The sequence below is a fragment of the Athene cunicularia genome (genome assembly GCF_003259725.1).
Source record: "Athene cunicularia isolate RWA chromosome 1 unlocalized genomic scaffold, athCun1 chr1_part2, whole genome shotgun sequence".
Taxonomy (NCBI): Eukaryota; Metazoa; Chordata; class Aves; order Strigiformes; family Strigidae; genus Athene; species Athene cunicularia.
The window spans coordinates 59347897-59370304 of NW_020799092.1; the positions used below are offsets into that span (position 1 = coordinate 59347897).

A 22408-nucleotide genomic window follows, 5' to 3' on the forward strand; every position below is an offset into this window, starting at 1 on the left:
CCAAGTGGTAGCCAAGCAGTTTTCTGCCTCTCCATCCACTAGCAGGATTAAGCGCTTCTTGAGTGCTATTGGCAACAGAAATCTTAATGTGGATGGAAAAGAAAAGTTATTTTGAATGGAGTGTATGAGATCCTTTATTAGCTGCACTCCAAATGGGGAGCTGCATTCCTGGCAGCCCAGAAACCCTAGGGATGGCAGAGCTCTGCTGAGCTCCTGGTGTTCTTCTGAAGACCTGAAGGGTCCATTCAAAGCTTCAGGTGTTCATTTTTGGCTTGAACTCAGGCCAGTACCTTTTCAGTCTAAACGGGCATTTCCCAGAGCCAGAAAAACACACAAAAATAAGAACAGGGTTTGACTGATCAGACACTTGATCTGACACTTGTTTGTTTTGATACTGCTTTTCATTGCCTCCAGGATATTTTTCCTGTTTTTACTCAGGCAAAGTAACCATGAATGAAATCAGAGTCAAGCTGTTCAAATTTAGCCAAAAGGATGTTTTTTTTCAATTATATTTAGTTATTTGTCCATCTTGTCGAAACCCCAAAATGATGTATGCATATTATTATTTATCATATTGCTGTTATTGCTTTGACTGACAGGAGGGAACAAGTAGAGCTTCATACCAAGATCAAACAAAAAGGGTCCAGACATATGTGTTAGACGGCTTTGAAGCTCCTGAAGCTCCTTTTTCTGAGCTAATAAAAACTACAATACAAAAGTGAAATGCAGAGGAATTTGTTACAGTATATTTGTCACAAACCTGAGTGAATTACAGAAATATTTGCAGAAAAATACTGTACCAAGAATGGCACATAACTTTTAAAATGTAAATATTGATCATGAATCTCTCTTATAAGAATATAACATTTTTTTTTCTCAGTAAAGGCCTTAGAATATAAGGCTATATCAAAATTGCTTGTATATGGGTAATAAATAGTATTAGGTGGCGATCAACATTAGGTTCCAAGGCAGAAACAAGGGATGGTTCTTTCTCCAGCCCTAAGAACCTCCCTGTGTAATAATGACCGTAATTTTCACGTTTTTCTTTAACATCAGTGTGTTCAATGTAGACACAAATTGAGCTTTAAAGAAGATTTCTCAGACAATTTAAGCTGGTGTTTGTAGCTGGTTTTGCAGGAAGAGAATTTGCACAGAAATAAAATGTCCATTAACACCCATAAGTACAATTGTCCAAGAGAACAAAAGGGTAGAGAAGATGACATTCAAAATTATGACAATCACTGTAAAAACTGATCTTTCTTTATGTTTCATAACAACCAACAGTCAGTATGAAAGTGAATCTGTTCTTTATTACAGCTCTTTTCCTCCAATTTGTGTCCAAGTTGGCTTGCTGAGATAAGCTGGTGGGCTTCTGGCACTCGCATTTCCCCTTTGGAAGCTAAAGAGAAAAAAGAGATTAATTTTAAAAAAAGAATTTTAAAATTGCATCAAGATTACAGAGCAAAAATGAGAATATTTCAGCCCTACCAGTTCCAACACTATCTCTCTAATTTGAAATTGCAGTGTTGGTTCTATGAACTTGAGTCACATTTGATTTTTCGCTTGACCTTTTGTACAAAGAGGCCGGTGTGAGGGAATATTCAGTCCCCTATGAACATGTTATATTAATGAACACAGTCTTGGGAAAGGAAGGGGGGAGGGATGCTATAAACCCTAAAAAGTTATTTTCCATTCCCTTGCCTCCCATCCGGAGAGTGCTCAGTGCTTTTCAGAAAGTGTTTAGCTGATACAATCTATCCTATTGTGATTTTCAATTTACAGTGCAAGTGATTGACTGATGTTGCTAGCTAATGTAGTGAATATGTTTCTGTATGTGCTTCATCTGTGTGGTTTAGGCTGTGTTGAAGTCATATCAATTTGCAGTGTTAACTGTTATGCAACATAAAGAGGGTCTGCACAGAAATTTGAATGGGGAACTAAATGAAAGGAGGCAGAGATAATTCCAGCCGTCACTATCAATATTTCCAAATGTGGTGGTTTTGTTGTTTGTTTGTTTGTTTGTTTGTTTTTAACGCGTACTTCTCCCATCATAAATACTAGTTTGAGGCTACATATGGATAAAACAGGAAACCAGTTTTGACTCAGGTTTTGCTCCCCCAGGTACCACACAGATGGAGAAACTGATGCACACACCGCGCACAACCAGCATTGCCCATGTTCTGATTTGCCCAGAAAGCACATGCTGACAGCCCTGCAAGAAACACCCGTAAATTGCCCAGAGTTGAGTGCTACTAATACTACAGATAAAGACATTAGCAATGTACCAACTGCACGTCATGATTTTCCAGCTCATAGTTTAAGGGCGCTTAGTGCAGTCTCCCTGGGGGACAGACCAGCTGAGAGGGCATAAAGTTGAGATGGTCAATTCTTTTGCCAGATGCAAACAAATAGCCATGATTTGGTAGAAGAGTTAGATTGTTTTTAATATTGGTAGAATATTTGTTTATATAGGTAGAAAAAGATTGTGGCATTAACACCATCAAATGTGTGCAGACACATTGCCTATAAACAGACTAGAAGGCTCAGCTAAATATTCCTTCCTCTCTAGATGAGGTGGGTATGTAGAGGCAAAACAAATAGCTGCAATATGCTGTTAGGCTGAAAGTCTGCAAGAAAGAGCATTTCCCCTGTTCTTATTATCTCTATTTATCTGTTTTAACCTTGGAGACAGAACAAAACAATATATGTTTCACAGGCATCCTTAGCCTATCTGGCACAGCTGCACTCCCTGTGTTTCTCTTTAGCACGCTGAATGATTTTACACATCCACATCCTAAAAATGTAGGGAATAGCTCCCTCCCCTGCAAAATAGAAGGTATTGCTGCAAGCCACAGTGGACCAATCTTGTACCTATTCCTTAAGTGTTAAAGGGAAAATCAGCCTGTTTAGTTAGATTGCAGTGGTAAACTGCACTTGCTGATCCATTTGTACAGTATTTCCTATATTTAGAACATGCAATTTGTGAATTATAGTCAGACATCTAGGTTGTAAATTAATTTACAAATATAATAAGAGCAAGAAACATGATACAAACAGCTCATTAAGGAAATTCTTCCCTAAGAATGAAACTTTGCATCTTAGACTTCTATTCTCTGATTGGAGGACTTATACATTCTTCTAATAAAAAGAAGATAAAAGAAGCATCTGTTTCACGCTCAGCATATAAATAGCATAACAGTGTAAGAATACAAATGCTACAAGAACTACAGATGCTGGGTCAGTCCATCTATCATGATATCTAGTCTCAGAAAGTATTTGATGTCCAGTGCTTCGAGAACAGTATAAGACTAGCATATACAGAGAGCAATCTTTTCCTAAAAAAACTCAAAGCCAAAAAGACCCCACTTTCCTGCAAGATCAGGGTGTGATGCTTTAGACCTAATTTTCTTGAATTCTAACACATCATGTGTTTGCAGGAAAACATATGAAGAAGTAGTGTCACAGGTTATACATCCTCTGTAAGAGGTATGGCCTAAGAAGTAAATTAATGTGTTTACCAAAGATGAGAAGTGTTTTTCTGCTTGCATTTGTTTATCTGGTCTTTGGAAATATCCATACTAATTGGGACCCCTGGGTGCAACAGCAATACAAATACGACATATAATGTGAGCATTGATCAAAGTTCCCCTCTTCCCTAGTGCTAAGATTAGAAATCTGAAATTATAAGGAACACTAGAATGGATTTAAAAAAAAATTGAAATCATATCTACAAAAAAAACTTCTATGTTGTTATCCAGCAAATTTGTAAAGGTATTTTAATGCTCAGCAAAAGGTGTCAAGGCAGATTGAGACCAGCAGCTGAGAGGAAGCTATTTCCAGAGGTTTGCCGGTCAGAATACTGCCATTCTTTTTCTATCTGTCCCTTAGGTCACAACATATTTCCACATCTGTTTTTTTAAGGTACATCTGATACTGGACTGCTGCTGATGTTAATAAACATAGCATTAATAGACCATTTCTCCTCCCACATGTATTGATTACACTGTAAGTAGTCCACAGCTAAATTCAGGTCCCCAGCATGTGATCTGGGGTGGCCAAGAAAGAATTTGTAAGGTACTAGCCAACCGTTTACCTAAAATTATTCTAGTTCAGTTGTATTCTTGGTGCAGGGTTAGTCCCTCATAGCAGAGACCTTCCCAGAATTACGAAATTAAATGAAGAGACTGTAATCTTGATCAAACTCTACTGATATCTAAGGAAGTTTTGCTATTAGTTTCAAATAACACAAGGATTAATATTCTAAACAACCAGAGCCCTGGTGTAAAAGGGCTGGTCCAGCTGTGTGACGTGAAAGCATTCTCAAGTCAGAATCAAAATGGTCCCCTTCTGGTGTAGAGTGGGTGGAATGAGCAAGACACCTGGATTTTAAAACTGAACAAAGAAGTATATATGTTGACCTTAGTTAGAATTTAATATGATACGTTTGCCAGATCCTATGTATTTTGCAGACCCACAGTTGTAGAACAGACTATTAACCTTGCTATGTAACACCTTCTTGAAAAATCCATTATTTTCACTCCCAGTAACATATTTCTTTTGATTCTGAAAGTATGATTGTAAAGAAGAATTTCATTACCTTTAGAAATTTGAACATTGGCTCTTAAAACATCCTTCTCAGAGTTATACAAGTGGGAATTGAGTTTGCTTTATTGAAAAAAGTTAATAAATGTCTATTTCAGATACTTTTGCTTGATTTTCTATAAAGAATCCATTGTTTATACACATCATTCTCTATATATGCTTAATATCAAATAATGTGCAACACACTAATAGTAATCAAGTAGATCCAGACATTCACTCTTTTAATAAGAAGTCATTAAAACTGTCAAATATGAATGTTAATAATTTTCTGACATCTGATATGCAAAATACCAAGGTTCAGAGCAAAAGCAAACTGCTAAGCTGCTTGGTTTTGACCATGACATAAGGCACAAGAGTCCTTGTGAAATTTCTCACTCTTGCAATCGGTAAAACATACACATTCATGGAGATGTTGGTAGACTGAATATTTGGCTACGTACTGAACACTTTAAGAACAATAAAAAGATGTTGATGAGGTAACAGGTTTCATCTCTATTCTCACTTCCATGAGAAATGGCTACTAGGCAGGCTGAAGCATACAAAGCATGTCAGATCTCCATCTGTCACTGCTGACATGTAACATTCTCTGACTTTTCTTTGCTTCCCGATGAATCTTCCGAGATGACAAAGATACAGTAGGAATTAAGATCAGATCACAGTCATTACTGAATTATTACTGGAATAAGAGAAGTAAACCTGACAGAATTAGTAACATGGACGCATGGACTTCTTGATGCATTTTTCTTTGCGTTTTTGTTTGTTTGTTTGTTTGTTTTGGTTTTGGTTTTGGTTTTGGTTTTGGTTTATACAGCAAATATTTTAAAACCCACAATTACTTTTTGGTGTCATTGATACTATTTTGGTGGGTTGCACATGATATTTCTGGAGTCTAATTTGTTGACCAGAGTAAAGGGCATAACTTTACTGAGATTGATTATGCTGTCCCAGTTTCTTTCAGATGACACACTGGCCCATAGCTGAGGCCCACAGCTTGCAGTGCTGCATATCTGATCCTTCAATGATATCCCTTTAGCCAAACCCATTTTATAACACAAAGGAAGGCTTTTTTAAGAAGAGTGAATAGATGGATGGCCATTTATTTTATTAACTGATGAATAAAGACATAATAGCCCTGTAAAAAAAAAAAAAAAAAAAAAAAAGACAGTAACATCCTATTAAGAATATCATCTTCTTTTGCATTATAATACCCCATGGTAAACTATAATGGAATATGCTGAGACTTATGAGATTCTGAGGTCACCTGGTTTATTCAACTTTGAGAAGAGAAGCCTGAGAGGTGACCTCATCTCAGTCTAGAACTTCTTCAAGGTGGGCAGCATAGTGGACATTCAGATGGTACATGAGGAAATGGTTCTTCACTGGGAGAGTTGTCAGTCACTGGAACAGGCTTCCCAGGGATGTGGTCATGGCACCAAGCTGTCAGAGTTAAGGAGTGTCTGGACAACACTCTTAGTCATATGGTTTAGTTCTAGGTAGTCCTGCGAGGAGCTCGGAGTTGGACTCAATGATCCTTACGGGTCACTTCCAACTCAAGATATTCTGTGATTCTGTGCTTGTAAACAGTGTGAACTAAAAGAACAGCTGGTACACTCATCACAAAGTTACAGGGGGAACTGACAATCTCATGTCAATTAATCATAAAAATCTGTTCAAATAGAGCCCGGTCTCTTCCATCTGACAAAAGCTGAGGAAGAGTATAAGAAACAGCACTCAAGGATAATGTCCTTTGATATGCCTTAGTGATTTAGGCATGTGCTGTGCTATGGAGATTTGTTTTGTTTTTGTCAACTAGGTTGGAAAGGACGTTGAAGATCACCTAGTCCAACCATTAACCTAGCACTGACAGTTCCCAACTACACCAGATCCCTCAGCACTATGTCGACCTGACTCTTAAACACCTACAGGAATGGGGACTCCACCACCTCCCTGGGCAGCCCATTCCAACGCCTAACAACCCCTTCTGTAAAGAAATGCTGCCTAATATCCAGTCTAAACCTTTCCTGGCACAACTTGAGGCCATTCCCTCTTGTCCTGTCTCTTTCTATTAGGCTAAAAAGACTCATCCCCAGCTCTCTGCACCCTCCTTTCAGGTAGCTGTAGAGGGCGATGAGGTCTCCCCTCAGCCTCCTCTTCTCCAGACTAAACACCCCCAGTTCCCTCAGCCGCTCCCCGTACGACCTGTGCTCCAGACCCTGCACCAGCTCCGTTGCCCTTCTCTGGACACGCTCGAGTCATTCAATGTCCTTTTTGTAGTGAGGGGCCCAAAACTGAACACAGGAATCGAGGGGCGGCCTCACCAGTGCCGAGTACAGGGGTCAGATCCCTTCCCTGTCCCTGCTGGCCACGCTATTGCTGACACAAGCCAGGATGCCATTGGCCTTCTTGGCCCCCTGGGCACACTGCTGGCTCCTGTTCAGCCGGCTGTCAATCAACACCCCCAGGTCCCTCTCTGACTGGCAGCTCTCCAGCCACTCCTCCCCAAGCCTGTAGCACTGCTGGGGGTTGTTGTGGCCCAAGGGCAGCCCCCGGCATTTGGCCTTATGGAAACTCCCCCAGTTGGCCTCAGCCCATGGCTCCAGCCTGTCCAGGTCTCTCTGCAGAGCCTCCCTACCCTCGAGCAGATCAACACTCCCACCCAACTGGGTGTCATCTGCAAACTGACTGAGGGTGCACTCGATCCCCTCGTCTAGATCATCAATAAAGATGTTAAACAGGAGTGGCCCCAAAACCCAGCCCTGGGGGACACCACTCGTGACCGGCCACCAACTGGATTTAACTCCGTTCACCACAACTCTTTGGGCCCGGCCATACAGACAGTTTTTCACCCAGCAAAGCGTGTGCCTATCCAAGCCACGAGCAGCCAGTTTCACCAGGAGAATGCTGTGGGAAATGGTGTCAAAGACCTTACTGAAGTCAAGGTAGACATTGTCCACAGCCTTTCCCTCATCCAATAAGCAGGTCACCCTGTCGTAGAAGGAGATCAGGTTTGTCAGGCAGCAGCTGCCTTTCATAAACCCATGCTGACTGGGCCTGAGCATCTGGTTGTCCCTCATGTGTTGTGTGATGGTACTTGGGATGAGCTGCTCCATCAGCTTCCCAGGCACCAAAGTCAAGCTGACAGGCCTGTCATTTCCCAGATCATCCTTCTGACTCTTCTAATAGATGGGCATCACATTGGCCAATTTCCAATCTGTTGGGAGCTCCCTGGTCAGCTGGGACTGCTGGTAAATGATGGAAAGCGGCTTGGTGAGCACCCCAGCCAGCTCCTTCAGTGCGGGAGATATGTACACGCACCCGACCAATATGATCAAGCAAAGCCAATTTATTGAAGGTAAACAGCAGCACTGATGACCCAGCGGGCGGGCACTAGGGCCCTCTGCTGCTTCGTTTCTCCCTGGCTGCTTCCCTGGTGGGTCAGAGAACTCCGCACTCTGCAGCTGCAGCTGGGCTGTGTCTCACACACGAAAAACACTCACAGAAAACAATCATACAAAGAGGCCTCTTACACTTATTACTTACACAACATAAAATGACAAATATTTCAAGTATGAAAATACCATTGGTCTGAATGGATTGGTAACAGGTGCTGGAACTGAATACTCAGGTGGTGGATCCAGAGCAGAAGGTTGTAGTTACATGCCAGATGAAAAGGTACACGATTTGTGCTCCATCTTCTCCCCCCATGTTGCAGCCAGTTTTTCAAGGTTGTCTACAAGTTGCAGCAGTAAGGTTTCTGTGTTTGAAACACCGACTTATTTCAGGGACTCTGCTCTCCTTGCAGAGGCGGCGATACGTCAGTTCTGCCCACGTTCCCATCCACGCCCCACACACTGCTGGACTCCGGCGGCTCCCCCGGTCTCTGCTCACTCTCCTCTCTCACGGCCCAGGCGCACTTCTGGCACCTCCAGCTCCCGACTGCGCAGCCCCCGGTCCAGCCCCCCCTGCCCGCCGCGGTCCCAGTGGTGCGATCGATGAAGCAAATGTTTTTTTTGGTTGACATAACGTGATGGGATCTGCCAGCAGCGCAGGCACCGGAGGCGGCATATCAGGGTTAGAAGCCGCTCCTACTGCTGCAAAGACAGAAGCATCAGCCACGCGGTCGCCACTCAGCTCCTGCATTGTCTCGCGGATCAGCTTCCAGAGCGTGGGATAGCCACTCACTTCTTCTGCTGATCTTCCCCCCTCACTGGTCGAGACCCAAAGTTGTTTTCCTATAGATTCCCAGGTAGATATCTCAAATATGAGACCTGCACTGGAGATAAGTCCTTTTTCCTGGCTCCATTTTACTAAGCCTTCCAGGGTGGACTTATCATATTTTATCCCTCTCATGGATATTTTGGAGGGGCTTCACCACTGCTCACTCGTCCTTGTCGAGTGTGGACCCCATTCCTCCTCAGACACCTGCTTCTTTTTGTGGATCTTCAACCCAAATTACAGCACACTGCTTCTCACCTTCAGACACTGGGGCAGCATCTGGACCAGTATCGACCGGCTTTCCACTCTAGATTGCACTCCGTCAAGTCCTCATTGAAGACTTGTGCCAATCTTCAGGTCACTGTACGGGTGCTGCTTTGTGGGAGATATGGGGACACACACGACCAATATGATCAAGCAAAGCCAATTTATTAAAGGTAAGCAAGCCCTTTATAATGCTTTCTCCTGTGCACGCGGATGGTACGTGATACAGTTCCTTATGATTGGATAGTTAGATTTGTTCACGTGCTTCAAGCCTTCTTGTGATTGGATAATAAGAATGTCTTTCTCCACCCAACCCATTTCCTGGAGTTCTTTGTTTGCTGAGTTCTTTGTTCTCCCTTCAGGGCTGTGTCCTTGTCATGTCCTTGCTGAGGCTGAGGCTCTCATCAGTCATGCACATGTGCCGTATTGCTCACATGTCCATTATCTCACAGAAAGTATCCCTACACTTCAGCACCCTCGGGTGTATCCCATACGGTCCCATAGACTTGTGTGTGTCTACGTGATGCAGTAGGTCACTGACTGTCTCCTCCTGGAATGTGGGGGAGGTCGTTCTCCCAGTCTCTGTCTTCCAGCTCTGAGGAGGTTGGATTCTCTCAGTACAACCGGTCTTGTTATTAAAGACTGAGGCAAAGGCGGCATTAAGCACCTCAGCATTTTCCTCGTCTCTTGTTACCATGTTTCCTCCTTCGTCTAGCAGGGGATGGAGGCTCTCCCTGGTCTTTCTTTTGCTACTGACATACTTATAGAAACATTTCTTGTTGTCCTTGATTGCTGAAGCCAGACTAATTTCCAGCTGGGCTTTAGACCTCCTGATTTCCACCCTGTGTAGCCTCACAGCATCTTTGTAATCACTGTGAGTCACTTGCCCCTTCTTCCAAAAGCTGTAAACTCTCCTGTTCTCCCTGAGTTGCAGCCAAAGCTCCCTGTTCAGCCAGGGTGGTCTTCTCTGCTGCCAGCTTCTCTTACAGCACCTGGGGACAGCCTGATCCTGTGTCATTAACACTTCCTTGTTAAAGAGTGCCCAACCTTCCTGGACCCCTCTACCCTTCAGGAGAGTCTCCCAGGGGATCCTTTCAAGCAGTTGTCTAAACAAGACAAAGTCAGCCCTTTGGAAGTCCAGGATGTCAGTCCTGCTTAGCCCTCTCCTGGCCTCTCTAAGAACAGAGAGCACTATTATTTTGTGATCACTGTGCTCTAGTCGTCCTCCAACCACCACATCATCCCCCAGTCCTTCTCTGTTCACAAAGAGGAGATCCAGCAGGGCACCTTCTCTGGTCGGTTCACTCACCAGCTGTGTCAGGAAGTTATCTACCACACATTCCAGGAATCTCCGGGACTGGTCCTGCTTTGCTGTGTTGTATTTCCAGCAGATGTCTGGTTTAAAGTCACCCACAAGAACAAGGGCAAGCAATTGTGAGATTTCTCCTAAGTGCCGATATAATATTTAATCCACTTCTCTGTGCTGGTTGGGTGGCCTATAGTAGACTCCTACTACGTCTGCCCTCTTGGCCTTCCTCCTGATTCTGACACAAAGACACTCCACCCTGTCTTCACTCTACTTGTGCTCAAAGCAATCACAACAGTCCCTAACATACAGCGCCACCCCACCACCTTTCCTTTCTTGTCTGTCCCTCCTAAAGAGCTTGTAGCCATCAACTGGCGCACTCCAGTCATGGGAGACATCCCATCATGTTTCTGTGATAGTCACTACATCATAATTTTCCTGTTTCATCGAGGCTTCAGCCTCTTCCTGTTTGTTACCCATGCTGTGCGCATTGGTATACATGCACTTCAGATGGGCCAATGTTTTGTCCCCTTCCCCCTTCAAATCTAGTTCAAAGCTCTCTCAATGAGCCCAGCAAACTCCTGCCCCAAGATCCTCTTCCCCCTCAGGAACAGGTGCATCCCTTCTAATGAGAAAAGCTCTGGCGTCCTGTATACCAACCCATGATTGAAAAATCCAGAGTCCTGATGGTAACACCAGTCTTGGAGTCACCAATTCATCTGCTGCATTTTCCAGTCTTATTCTTCATCCATCCCTGCAACTGAAGGGATGGAGGAGAATACAATTTGTGCCCCTGACTCCTTAATCAGTTTCCCCAAACACGTGAAATCTCTCTTGCTTTAGGACTTCTCCTGGTAATGTTGTCACTACCTACCTGAAAAACCAGGAGAGAGGGTATTAGTCCTTGGGTCTCACTAGAGAAGGGAGTTTTGCTGTGAGGTCCTTCACACAGGCCCCAGGGAGGCAGCAGACTTCCCTATGAAGCAGGTCTTGTCTGCATATGGGGCCTTCAACACCCCTCAGAATGGAGTCACCCACTACAATGATCCTTCTGGGGTTCTTTTCAAAACTGGTTTTAACACCTGGTCTAGATAACCCGGCTTTGGTGGACCTTGGTCTTCCTCATTTGTCTCATTTTCTTGCTCCTTCCTTTCTTTATTCAAAAGTTCCAGGGCCTCATATTTGTTGTGAAGGGACACCATGGAGGGTGAGGGAGGTCAGAAGAGGATTTTCCTACCTCCCTGAGTGGGGACCTGTTTCCAGTCTCCCCCATCTCTTAGGTTCCCTCCTTCTGACTGGCAGCAAGAAGGTGAGGGATCACCTGTATTGTTTGGAGCCTCCATTTGCTCCTGTTGCTTCAGAGGTGCTAAGGTGCTACTCCACCAGAAAATTTCCCTTTTGCACTCCCTAATACTTCTTAATCTTTCAAGGTCTTCTTTGAGTTCCACCACCAGGCTGAGCAGGTCACCCAGCAGATCACAGCTCACAGAGGTGCTGTCACTGCTGCCCTCTGACAGGACTGACAGGCTCAGGCACTCCCTGCAACCCAGGACCTGGACCGCTGCATGTTTGCGTGGCAGCTCCGTCTGGGTCAGCATGTTCTTTCTGGTGGTGGTTTTGACACGAGTGGAGACCATAGTTCAGTCTGCTCATGGAGGATGATAAGATGGAACTAGCTCAGATAAGTTCTAGACCCCGGAGAGGGACTGCACCCTGTCTGCTCGCCCTGCCTGCACCAACTGATGTGCAAACTGACAGGCCCCACCGTTCTGATGGGCCTCGGCCTGTTTGCCGCACTCCTGTTTGCTTGTGCTCCCTGGGGGCTGCTCGTGTACATGGGGGTGTGGGCGCCATCACTCCAGTCTCCGCCCGCCCTGAGTCCCCGCTGCCCTTGTTCGCAGCAGCTCGCTCTGCTCAGGGGGGAGGCAACTTGAGGCTCTCCCTCTTCCCTGGGTTTCTGCCTTCATGTCTTGCGGTTTTGCCATGGGTTTTTGATGCTTTCGGGAGGGTTCCTGAAATAATATTTCTAATTAGTCAAGAACAGCCTGGAAGTAAGAACTGCTAAGCAGTTAACTATGGGCATAAATCTCATCAGGAGTTAAGCACATGCAAGCTTTTGGTGAAATCCAGCCCTTGAAATTGAAAGCAAAACACACCTATTGATTTCAGCAGCATCAGCAATGTATTGACTGCATCATTTACCAGTTCATCAGCCATTTTGTCCTTGATCTGTTGGCTTTTCTCATCCTTAATGCATCCAGTGTGAAATTCACCTCCCTTTTCATGATAGAAAGGGGACATGACCAGTGGTGTTTTCAATTCACAAGAGAAAAATATTGAGAGTTTAAACTGATTGCCTAAACCACGGTGAAGTTCATCTAATAACTCCTGCAGTCAGGTGATGTGGTTGCATTGGGTAACACCAACTTCAGCTGTGAAGGAATCTTTATTGCCAGTGGCCTTTGCAACTTAAAAAAAATAAAACCAAAAGGAATAGTGTGAGCTTAAGAACAATGTCACCTCTGGTTTGTTGCCTGAGACATCATTCCCTGTGATACTGTGTAGATTAAGGACCCTGTGTTGGGGATAGAAGGACTGGTGGGCTTGTGTCATGACTGCATTCAACTAAAAGTTGTCTTCTAGCTGTTTTCTTGATAGCAACATCCAGAAAGTCTGTAAATGCTTAAAGGAAAAGTGATATTTCACCACTCAAGAATTGTCAAGTAACCCATCTCTGACTTTGATCCTCATTCCTGTTCATGCCCAGAACCAAGCAGCTGCTTCAACCCCTACAAATGCTACAGTGGCCTCAGGTGAGAATGTGTAACTGCCTGCCCCTCTCTCCACCCTCACTTGCCCTGCCCAGCCACCTTCCCCTCGGGGTGAACAGGGAGGAGGAAGTGTTCATTCCAGCATCACCAAAACTCGGTCTTGGTAGGTGGTCATTTGGGTGCTAGCCATGGTCACCAACCCAAATCCTAGCCCAGCGCACTTAAACTCTGCATTTGACTGTTTAGCTTGTTGGTCCTTCTTGCTCAGACTTCCACTAAATCAAAATCATTATCTCACCTAGTTTTTAGCAATCTTGTGGATTGGTTTGCACCTCATTCAGAAGGGGTTGTTGGGCTGCCCAGGGCAGGGGTGGAGTCCCCATCCCTGGAGGGGCTGAAAGTTGGGTTGAACCAGCGCTGAGGGATGTGGTGTAGTTGAGAACGGTCAGTGTGAGGTTCATGGTTGGACTGGATGATCTTCAAGGTCTTTTCCAATAGAGATGATTCTGTGAAATGTGCTATAGATTTTTTACAGTCTTTACACTAGAAAGAATTATGTGCAACATTAAGCTTAAATTGATTTTCAGTGTTTGAGCACTAGCTTGGACAGTGGCTCTAACTGATATCTTCAGTTATTTAAATAGCAGTACGGAATGCCTGGGTTGCAACGGTTCCCATCTTGGATTACAATTATGTTTTGTTAGGAAAACTCTTCTCGTGCTTCTGAGAGATGAACTTACTGGGGAATTTTTGAACACTGAACAAAATTTGCTTTTGTTATTAAAGCTGTGATAGTTTTGCCTGAGTACTCAGCTTAGAAACAATCAATAAAAACGGAAGCTCAGCCACAGAAAAACCCGGCTACTGAAAAACACATCTCATGGGAACCATAATTCCATATTTATAAAGGGCTTAGATTTGCCATGATCCTTTCTTAATAAACTTGGTCTTTGGATGTCTTTTCCACCAGCTTTGAGCAAAGAAAGCAGAAAATTGGCCTGAGTGGTAGCTGTGGATCATCAGAAAATGAAAATCCACTATAGCCTAAATCACAGCACCTTTCACCATCCTCTGTAAAGAAGATATTTTGGGACAGAAGAACTGCTAAGATGGGGCCTGGGAGGGCTGTGGGTCTCTATGGTCACTCAAGAAAAGAGTCCCATGTGAGCTGGTACATATTAAATGAACCATTTGAATCAGAGAAGACAGACACCTGTCTCACCCTGTGTTGCACTCCTTAGCCACTACTTACATTTAGGAAAAAATTGTATGGCTATTACATGCTCATTTTTCTTTCAGAGTGAGGAAACAAGACAGATTTATAACTAAATATGAATGACAGACTTCTGACCTAATACTTCAGTTTCTGAGTACCCTCAGTTCCCATTGAGGACATGTGAAGTACAGGAGTGATAGCACCTTGCAAATGCAAGTAAGAAAGAGTATTCAGGAGTTCCAAGTTCAACAGAAGCAGTGACAGAGTTTCGGTACAAGGGTAACACCAGGGATGTCACATATTTTCCTTATGTTGTGGTTACATTTACTTTCTGAATGAATCATATTTAGGCTTTATTCTTTTTCTCTCCACAAATCATTATGGAATGGCAGGAAAGTGTAATTTCAACGTCTGTGCTGTGAGTGATGTTCCTCTAATTTGCAGTCGCTTAATTAAGGTCTGACATGGCTCAGCTATTCTTTACACTTACAGTGGTTGGCCGTCTGGGCTTCACTACTAACTAACTACTTTAAAGGCTGAACTAATAAACTTTCAGTGAGGGACATTAAGTCAATACGTTATGAAAATATGTTGTGCCATCTAGATGTTCAAATGCAGATGTCACTCAAATTCAGTTAAGCTGTTTAATGACCTGTGTGCTCATTACTAACTTGACTGAAGGTTTGACACAGTTAAATACAAATGGCTGGTAAGATTGTACCTTCTCATGTTTTTGGTTTTTACTACTTCCCCAAAATATTCACTTCAATCTATGTTTTTTTCTTATGGTACATGACAAATTTGCACTGTCTCCTCTGAAATACGGGTTTATGTAAATTGTTAACAAACATATTTTTATTATTTTCACTTCCAAATGTGCAGTTTTGTTCTCACAAATAATGTGTCAGATGATTCAAATGTGAAGCAATCATGAATGTTGTTGGTTAGACAGAGAGCAAAGCTCCCCAAGCTCTTTGTTTAGTGAGTCAGCCTTTTTTTTTTTTTTTTTTCCTTTTTTTTTTTTTTTCTGTTAGTGACAGATTGGGAGAGATATTAAGGCTGCTTCTTCTCTGTAAACAATTTCTTATGCCAAGTTTTAGAACATGTTAATGAAATCTATATATAAGTTTTTCCTGGAGTATTAAGAAAAAGACATGCAAAATTCACCGATTTTTAAAATGCTATTCAGCACTTCAGTTTTTGTAATGTCCTTTACTCTTTATTGTTTCCCTCATCCTCCTGACTTTTTAAATTAGGTAATTATTGCTTGTTACTTATTACTTACACAAAATTCAGAATGGATTATCTCCATTACAAATTTCAATCTATGTTGCAGATTTCATGGCCACATATGCATTGTGAGGTGCTTCACCCAGTCCTTCCTGACAGAAATGTGAAGTTGTGTTGATTAGATGTGGGTCAACCTGGCTATGCAGTGGTATAGACTAAAAAAATTTCTACACAACAATATGCACATGCATAACTTAACCTCACAGTATTCACTGCCCAAGTTCTTTTCTTGACCTTGCCATGGGCAGTAAAGTCAGTTACAGGCGGTCAGAGCAAACATTTGTAGGAAAGGCACAGCCAGTCCTGCTTGGGTGTGGGAGTAGGACTAGATCTGATTTTCCGCTGCATCCTATGCAAGCATCTATTTATAATAAGCAAATGAAGTTTTTCAGATGTGCTGATAATTCCAAAATGGTGACATAAAAAAAAAAAAAAAGCTGAAGTAAACCTTAATGCTGATGCTGTGGATGGATGGCTTCCTACTAAGGATTGAGAAGCCTATCCTTCAGACATTCGTCTCAGGTCAAGGCTCTCTTGATTTCCAGACTCCATGATGGGAAGCAGATAACCTGGGAGCCCAGGGTCGTCCCCAGGGTCGTCCCCATGGTGATGTAGCCCTAGAGCAATAGATCCTGAAAAACAAGACTTCAACATCTGTTTCTGCCAGGCAGCTGGCAAGCCTCCAGCTGAGCATTGCCTGCATTCCAGCAGAAAGGTTTGAATGGGATGTGTTAATGCAATATATTTGTGTTTAGTTAGTTGGCATTCTCCATTTTACTAAGCAAATTTTAGCCTACTTTTGCCAGATCACAGCTCATATTTACGTTGGGTCAACAACACACAGCAGCACTTCTGCCCATTTGTCTATCTTTGCAGAAAAATGGGGCTACCTGGAAAGCACCTCTCCACCCTCTAATTCTTAAACGTGTCTGTGTTTCAGAAAGTAACCAAAGGTACTCTTTGAGTAAGGGCTTTGCCATGTGGATGTTGAGGCCACTGCAATTGACTTGTTTTGTTTTTGTTGTTGTGGTTTGTTGGGTTTTTTCATGTGTTTTTTTTTTTGTTTTTGTTGTTTTTGTTTTTTTTTGTTGTTGTTGTTGTTTTTTTTAACTGGCTGTAAACTGTTTGGACTGAAACTCATCTCATTTGTGCTCTCCCGTGTTCAGAAGTTATCCATCTCTGTCAGCAAGTAGGTACATTTCTTTCCCTATCAAGCTACTAAAAGCAAACTTCTAGTTGTGAGGACTTTACAGTTTAGACATGGTTAAAACTTGTAATGTGGAAAATGTTTTAAGTTGCTCTGGAGGAAAATACAGATATTTTCATTTGGAAACATGAAAGACCATAGCCAAACCCAACTCTGGGTTCCAGAATCTCTGAAGAGCCAACCATTAGTACCATTTCTCCCATAATGGCCCCTGGCTGAACACAGATTAATGCTGCCAAAATGGATGCTTGTTCCCTGCATCTACATAGCTATTTTCTACATTCCCCCCCTCCTTTTCTCTGTTCCTACAAAGATTAGTTTTGAGCTACCTCAAGGATCTGATGAGCCAGATCACATGATCCTACTACAACCAGTACAAAGGAGGGCTTGGAAACTTACAACCAAAGACAAATGCAGGACTCATCTTTTTGGTGGCATCAAGGACTTGCTGGGACATGATTTATGAAGCTGCATCTTCAGAAAAGAATTGTGTCTATGCAAAGCCTGCTGATGCACAGGGTCTTCCATGGAGATATTAGGGAGGGCAGCCATTGTCTTCAGGATCCAGTGGTGATATCTCAGGATATCCATGGTAGTGTCTGATAGCAAGGCTGGATTCACAGAACTCAGATGGAATTTGGAGGACCTATCATCTAACATTAAGTATCAACTAACACTATCGGTGTGGGATCCTTGAACTCACACTGTCCCTCCCAGACTGGGAAGCAACTGCTACGCTTCCAGAAAACCAATGCTCAGAGTAGCGCAGCATTTCAGAATGCAGCCAGGTAAATCAGACACAAAGACAGCTCCACAGAACTTGATATCAAGCTATGGCTCTCAGCTCCTCTTGCATTCAGGTACGCCATTCCATCAATGTTCTTTGTTACAGATGAAGCAATTTTAAATGGATTTCTGCAGGAGCACTAAACCTATTAGACATATAAACACAAGCTCCTTTTAATAAAAAGGTAGAATGTAATGGATAGCTTATCTGTTAAAGGGATAAATCTGTTAGAGGAATTATTTTCCGTGTACCAGACCAACACATAATAAACTAGAGGGCTTGAGATATAATAATTGCTTTCTGTATAGGAAAGAATTGTGCTCTAGCCTTTTGCCAATGAAATGTTATAAAGGTTTTTTGCCTGTACTGGTATAATAACTATACTTACTTTCCCAGGATGGTTTTGGTAACTGTGCCACTCTAACAAGATTAACAAACATAATCAAGAAAGCTTTTCTGTGTGTTCACATAAAGTTTTTTTTTTAATGCCAAATGTCTAATCAGCAATCAACTGGAGCAGCAACAGTGATCTTTGCTATAAAGTGCAATACATTTAGGTCTTCATTCCATTATCTAGAAGGAGCCATAGATCTGCGAATCTGATTCACAAGTGGTCCAACTTATCTGTAGTGTAACAGCTTTAAAACTGCCATAATTACACAAGGGATGAATAAGGTTTCTTGAGTTTAACGAAGCAACAAACCGACTCATTTCTCTATTTCCAAAGATAAAATGTTAAAGATAGTGATCACCTTATCAGCATTCAAAGAAGGGCTATGTCAATCTCAACTCAAATTCCAAGACTGCTAAAGGTGTTTAGCTTCCTTGAAAGTGAAAACCAGCACTGAATGCATTAGGCAAACATTCAAAATTGATTTCTGCCTCACTTGGACATGCACAAAAAATGATAATGAAGTTGTAAAGATCCAGTTCTTAGCTACTTTTCACACCCACACAGCATTATGCACAATATCAAGACTCAGGTGTATAATCCCAAAAGGTAGATTTTTCTATTTCTTTTAGAAGTATTAAGTGAAAACATCACCTTGATTCCTGTGTTCAGTTTTGGGCCCCTCACTACAAAAAGGACATTGAATGACTCGAGCGTGTCCAGAGAAGGGCAACGGAGCTGGTGCAGGGTCTGGAGCACAGGTCGTACGGGGAGCGGCTGAGGGAACTGGGGGTGTTTAGTCCGGAGAAGAGGAGACTGAGGGGAGACCTCATCGCCCTCTACAGCTACCTGAAAGGAGGGTTCAGAGAGCTGGGGATGAGGCTCTTCAACCATGTAACAAGAGATAGGACAAGAGATAACGGCCTCAAGTTGTGCCAGGGAAGGTTTAGACTACATGTCAGGAAGTATTTCTTTACAGAGCGGGTTGTTAGGCATTGGAATGGGCTGCCCAGGGAGGTGGTGGAGTCTCCATTCCTGGAGGTATTTAAGAGTAGGGTCAACTTACCACTTAGTGATATGCTGTAGTTGGGCACTGTCAGCGTTAAGCCAATGGTTGGACTGGATGATCTTCAAGGTCTTTTGCAACCCAGACAATTCTGTGATTCTGTGAAAAACTTTAATCAGATTTGTTTTTCTCTATATACAGTAGCTTTGCTCCTATATTTTTAACAGAGGAAAGGTCTATTTCATACTTTGTGCATGATGCCCTGTTGCTTTGAGTCTGTTTCCTTAGGAAACAGAATAATTCACTAGTGTTTCACAGCTCTGAACGAAAGCTTCTAACAAAGTCATTGGGCAAAAGCCTTGCCAGCTTTTCAAAAGACAAGCTGAACAGCTCTCAGAAAAGGTGCTTTTGAAAATCTAGTTACTTTCTCAAGTGGGAGATGACCAGTATTTGAAACCTTGACCTGTTGCAAAGCTAAGTATGAAAACTAAATCTCTTACTCAGTGGACTTGGAATGACTCCTGTTACAGGAAAATGGGCACCATGAGCTGGCCTGTAGCTACTAGGCAAGTTTGTTAATTATACTCTTATCCTGACATCCTTTCATTCACATCTCTCTCATTCATGTTTCGTTTATGTGTTGCATCTGAACATATACAATCTACAAGAACTGTCTCCACAGACATATGTCCGTGAGGGGCATAACACACAGTTCCCAACTCTCCCTGTGGTCCCTGGCTTGCCTAGCTTAAAAAATAAGGGGTATTATTCAGATGTTTTCTGTGCATGGAGATCAAATAGCAAATACTTTAGAAGCACTTCTAACAAGATAATGTGATTGTTTAAGCTGAGGTCTTACTCTTTAAGTAAATTACAATGAAATATGGTTCCTATTGTTCCCCTTGTTCCCCTTCAGCTTGTTGTGTCAGAATTTATTTTTTTCATTTCTGTTCTGTATTGGAATCTCACATTCTCAGCTAAGTTTGAAATATGACCCCAGTAAATTAAATGCTCCTCCATCAATATGATGATGCTGGTCAAAAAAACAAAGGCAAGTAAAAATCTTACTTCCCAAACAGTATTGTATCTAACACCTTTTGCAACCACAGCTGTTATTGTTTACTTCAGATATCAGCAGTTTCTTCAGATACTGAGAACAGTTTCATCTGACTGCTTGTTTCATTCATCTGTCCTTAACAAATACTTGAATTTACTGGTACACCATGAAGTTTTTTATTCAGGTTCACAAAGCTCTTTGTATTTCAAGTGGCTGCAAAAGATAATAGTTGAATAAATGGACTGGACTGGCCAGATTATAGCCACTGTTTTAAGAAATACTGCATAGGTCTTGACTTTGGATTTTACCTAAGTAAACACATGGCTAGGTAAGTGAATGAGCCTATGGCAAAACTTAAAAAAAGAGTCATAGTCTTGTTGGACAGTACTCAAAGCTACCTGATAGCCGTTCTTCGAAATACAGACTCAATTATAAAGGTGTAGCCTGTACTTCACAAGACTGTATTTTTTTAACAGTGGTAGTCCACAGGCTGTATGCACACAGGAGAAGGTACAGACCAAATTTATGCTCAAAGCTTTGCATGTAATAGAACAGTTAGGAGACAAAAATACTCAGTCTTTCCTCTCTGGTGTATATTTCCACATTAAGCATATTTCCTCTTAGTTTACCTGCAAAAATTCAAATTAAACCAAGTATCTACTAAATATAGATCTACGCTTTCACTTTGCTTAGTTTATGCAGAGAAATTATAACATTGCAGCAGTTTCATGGAGGTACCTCTGTAAGCATGTATCGGAGTTGCAGCAGAAAACAAGAAGAAAAATCACACTGTAGCACTGTTCTGCAGTGAAGTCCATCTTCAGATTTACCACAGGTATGAACTCATTAATTATAGCACAATTCTGCTCTACATTTTTCAAGCACTTCAGATCTGGTAATCCTTCATCAGACAGTTGTTTCCATAAACCACAGTTCTTACTGGAAATTTAATGTATAGGAAACGCCGTGAACAGGAGCTGCAGCAAACTGTCTCATAAAGACTCCCTACTTTCATTGCATGCCTTTGCTATTGTCCTCTGAAACTGTTCTTTCCTTCTCTATCTGCTAATGGATTTCCTTGTTTCCAAATCTTAATAATTGTCTCTGTTCTGTACACTTGGAATAATGCTTATTTGAAGTAAATTCTTATTTGACATTTTTTCTCTCCACTGAATAAAATTTTCTGCAGTGCTCCCATTCCATCAAAAGAACTTGAACATATATATTTGCTTAATTTTTTCACAACTCCATTTCAATATTTGGCCTTTCTCCTTATTGCAGTGCCCCAGGTCCTGCAAGTTTCATGTATGAATGTAATGGTTTTGGCTAAAAGTGACTTAATGTGAATAAATTCTTATGATGTAAAACACTACTGAAAAGCTATGCACTCACCCCTGTTAACACAACAAACTGTCTTCCTTCTGTGGCAAGCCTCAAACTGTTATCCTGTGGGCTCTACTGTCTTTTTTGCAATCTCACTTCCTGCTGCTCAGTAGCCAAAGGACTGGTAATAAAGAAAGCATTTCAGTCTTGTCTGTAAATCTCTGGATGCTATAACAGCAAAAGCCGATGAGAAAGTTCAATCAACACTGAACAGCAGGTCACCTACCAGGAACGCCTCCTTGTTTCTGCAATGTAAGTTAGTTATTTACATTCTGTGCTTTCAATTGGAGTTTCAAGAGACTAAGAAACATCCAAGAGCTTAAATTCAACAGACTTTAGAAAGACTTCCAGTCTTACATTTTTAAACACCCCTTAAAACAAGGACTTCAAGGAGCCCAATCAAACAGACACCCCTGAAAATGCTATTCCACATTTATTTATTTTCCCTGAAAAGTCTCCTTGTTTTTTAATTATAATGTTACCACTTTTATGCCCTCAGCTGTGTAATTGGAGGGGGGGAATGTAGAAAATAGCTATGTAGATGCAGGGAACAAGCATCCATTTTGGCAGCATTAATCTGTGTTCAGCCAGGGGCCATTATGGGAGAAATGGTACTAATGGTTGGCTCTTCAGAGATTCTGGAACCCAGAGTTGGGTTTGGCTATGGTCTTTCATGTTTCCAAATGAAAATATCTGTATTTTCCTCCAGAGCAACTTAAAACATTTTCCACATTACAAGTTTTAACCATGTCTAAACTGTAAAGTCCTCACAACTAGAAGTTTGCTTTTAGTAGCTTGATAGGGAAAGAAATGTACCTACTTGCTGACAGAGATGGATAACTTCTGAACACGGGAGAGCACAAATGAGATGAGTTTCAGTCCAAACAGTTTACAGCCAGTTAAAAAAAACAAC

The 22408-nt window shown here is 42.1% G+C and overlaps 1 protein-coding gene across 1 annotated transcript in view; it reads right to left on the bottom strand.

The window, feature by feature from the left end:
• Positions 1 to 904: 904 nt before the first annotated feature.
• Positions 905 to 22408, bottom strand: part of POT1 (protection of telomeres 1) — a 101532-nt gene continuing 80028 nt past the window's right edge. Inside the window, exon 21 of the mRNA XM_026867676.1 lies at positions 905 to 1399. The gene's annotated coding sequence lies outside the window, so the exon portion shown is untranslated. The remainder of the gene's footprint in view (positions 1400 to 22408) is intronic.